This window comes from Syngnathus typhle, linkage group LG7, assembly GCF_033458585.1.
Source record: "Syngnathus typhle isolate RoL2023-S1 ecotype Sweden linkage group LG7, RoL_Styp_1.0, whole genome shotgun sequence".
Taxonomy (NCBI): domain Eukaryota; kingdom Metazoa; phylum Chordata; class Actinopteri; order Syngnathiformes; family Syngnathidae; genus Syngnathus; species Syngnathus typhle.
This window is the reverse complement of record NC_083744.1, coordinates 4108990-4112542: the sequence shown is the minus strand read 5'-3', so window position 1 is coordinate 4112542 and position 3553 is coordinate 4108990.

Genomic DNA, 3553 nt, shown 5'->3' with positions numbered 1-3553 from the left:
CAGTACTGTATAGATTTTAGCTGCCTGGTAAGGTTCCTAGTATATACTTGGTAGACTAAAAGAAGTGTAGAGCTGTTCAAAAGCCAGTTACCGACATTTGCGCAGTAACTCGGCGCCACTGGCACTTTTTATATCCTTCGTTTTCGCCCTGCTTTATTTTTTTATTCTCGCCAGTGGGAGCCAAAGTGTGTTGTTCTTCATTTTGTTCCTTTGTTCTTTTGTTGCTGTTTCTTTTACAAGACACAGCGAGGTTCTGGCAGTCAGGAGAGTGCGGTGGAACGCAGACTGGGACCCAGTGCATTAATGTGTGTGCGTGTGCATCAAGTGTGTGTCCGCCCACGCAAGTGCTTGTGCTCTGTGTGCAAAGCCCCCTTCCTTCCGATGTTAGCCGCCGTGCGTTCAGGTGTAGGATGACCATGTTGGGTGAAGTTGGCAGACCCCGGCCCCTCCGTGACCACTCAAACTCCTTCATTACAAGATTCCATTTTAATCCTCCACCAAGTATAGATTTCCACTTCCTCCGCTCAATTGTTCATTTACTCTCCCATTCAAACGGTAATGCATACACCTCCAGACTCTAATTCAGCAGTAATCCATGCTCCCTCATCTATCTGGGATTCACTGCCCATTTTCCGCTCCTTTTCTGCGCCGTTTTTTTTACGTGTCTGCCGAGCTCTGTGGACCAGACATTGATCAAGCACAAAAAAAAATAGAAGGTAGAGCCTTGCACCTCCTCCCCAGGGCGGAGTAGTAAAAACAGAAGCAATGAATAAAAGCTACATAGGGAAATTGTATGGCACAGTCAGGTCGGTCAGATTTATGTACTGATTAGCGGTCATGTGCTAACAACCTGAAATGATCTAGACCAGAGGTGTCAAACTCGTTTTTTTTCGCGGGCCGCATCTTAGTCATAGTTTGCTTCGGAGGGGCATTATGACTGTGACTTATATTATATACAGTATAGGCTACACAATAAACCGGTAAGTAGTTTTGAAATCACAGACTAGTAAAAAGTGTTCAAATTTTTTAAAAAGATGAATGGTAATAAAAATTGCTAGCAATTTCTCTAGTTTTCCAAAAGTGAAGGCAATTTGTCATTTTAGAACTGACACATAAAGTCCATGCACAATTTGTCTTTGCGGGCCCCATAAAATGATGTGACTGGCCGCATCTGGCCCCCGGGCCTTGAGTTTGACACCTACGTATGATCCAGACAATCACGTATAATAAAATGAAACTTCCATTTCAAAGTTGTCACAGGTCGAGCTAAAGTCATAAGACCCTGCAGAGTGAATTTCTATATTGGTGACCCCTTGAGCCCATAAAGCTACCTTCTCATAAGCGGCCATGCTTTTCCTGGTCCCTCAATGGAGGCGCGTGGTGGACAAAGGGCAGCTGTCAGCACAGCCAACTTGAGGTGCAAAGCAGCCAAGCGCAAGCCTGCTTGGCACCTCGTTTGTAGCTAAGACCAGCCTTAAAGATGCGACCCGGTTCCTTATCGGGACTGTTTGTTAACGGATCATTGCGACCCCTCCCTTACCCATTCTAACTTTCAAACTAAGTGCTCTGATGTGTTGCCCGCTTGCTCTGTACATACATGTGTTGCGCTTCTGTCGCCGTCTCGTCTCCGTGTTGGCGTCGCATCGGGTTCTTACCGGGCGGCCTCCGCAGACGTCCTCGGCCTCTTGACACCCGCAAGTTGTATCGTTGCTTCGACGTCATTTGCTGCTTCTTTATCTGCCAATCTCGCCGACCTGGCTTGAGGAGGCGGAAGAGCCCAGTGAGGCAGCAGAGCGGTTACTCGTCATCGTGGATCAGGAGGTCAAAGCGAGGACGTCTGGAAGTCGTACCCGGTAGCACTTTGGTTTTGCGTTCCATTTTTTTCTTTTTCTCAGCCTCTCCTGTTTTTTGGGCCGAACGGACTGTGATCTTACTGGTGGTCATTGTTCTCCTCCCATCAGTGTTAGAGTGTGATGGACGGAGCCATGGAGCTGAGCTCTGATTTTGTTCCATATTAAAGGATCATTTTTACAACATCGGCTTTCTCAGTGATTGATGAATCATTTTCTAAGGCAAACCTGCTGGTAATTATTGTAACGTATTGTTGTGAGTTCATTATATGTTTCTTATTGTTGAAATAAGTGAAATTGATTTTTATGAAATTGAAGATAGAGAATTGAATTTGAGCAAATAAATGTATACTCGAATTTTGACTTGAAGTGAAGGTAAACCTCGAGAAATATTATCACATTTGTTTCCATATATAATATTTTTGATGGCAGCATAATGCGTTGAGGCTATTTTTCTTCACATGAAATTATAATATCCACAGTACATTCCATACAATTCAATTTTAAAAAATTAATAAAACGTTTTGTGTGAAAAGCTGAGAAATATAGAGTAAATGACAACATGTTAATTTGCCTTCTCTTCATTCCATCAGCAGCAGAAATGTCTCAATGTATTTAACTCCAAGCTGTCTGTGCCAGATTGGCCAATTAAGAGAAGTCCAAATGAAGCAGGACGTAGATAAGAAGGAACATCGATGCAGTGAGGCGGAGCCAAGGCGACTCAGAGAGCCGACTCGCAAGTAAAAAAAGGCTCTCAGCTGTCTTTTTTTTTTTTTTTTCCCCCCCTTTTTCCCGAGTATAATCAACTCCATGGGCCGCATATTACAGGTTGTGCAGACACTGCAGCGATCTTCCTCTGTGGGAAGACCAGGTCAGCGTCGGGCCGAAACAAGGCGAGCTCAGCAGACGGGGGGACGAGGGGGACTTCCAATCAAAGCACTGGGGCACTGTCTTTGTTTGAGGATATTTATGCCAATTGTGCATTTTCTCAAATGTAAGCAGAATTGGTTTATTTTGAAAAATAATACTTGTGATTAATTTTCCCCTCGGTATTGCGATTAAATGAGCAATTATTTATTTTAAGGTCCTGTACTCGATATTAAAAAAAAAAAAAAAAACATTAAAACTATTTGTGTACAGCATCAGTGGAGCCAAGCAGCTATTGTAGCAAAACAATGGCATGGTCTACCTCGGTAAACTAGGGTTTCAAACTAGGGTTAAGGTTTCAAACTAGGGTTTTAAATTAGGGTTAGGGTTTCAAACTAGGGTTCGAAATTCAAACTAGGGCTTCAAACTCGGGTTAACGTTTCAAACTAGGGTTAAAGTGTCAAAGTAGGGTTTCAAATTAGAGTCAAAGTTTTAAAGTGGGGTTTCAAATTAGTGTTAGGTTTCAAAGAAAGATTTCAAATTAGGGTTAAGGTTTCATAATAGGGTTCAACTGCAGTAGGTGCCACAGAAGTGATGCGACTTCATTTGCGACCAAAATCGCCGCCTGGCTTCCCCCTGTCAAATGGAGCCTCTGCAAATAGATGATTAGAAATATGAAATATGCCCGCGATATGCACATTGTATTTAAGAGAAAAGAAGCAGGAAATGAGGCTGTCACTTTCAATGTCGGAGGTGTTTCCCTCAAGTTATTTTTGCGGGCCAAGATAATAAAGTGCTCCAGACTTGGCATGACAAGATGTCAGGCAAAAAGTAAT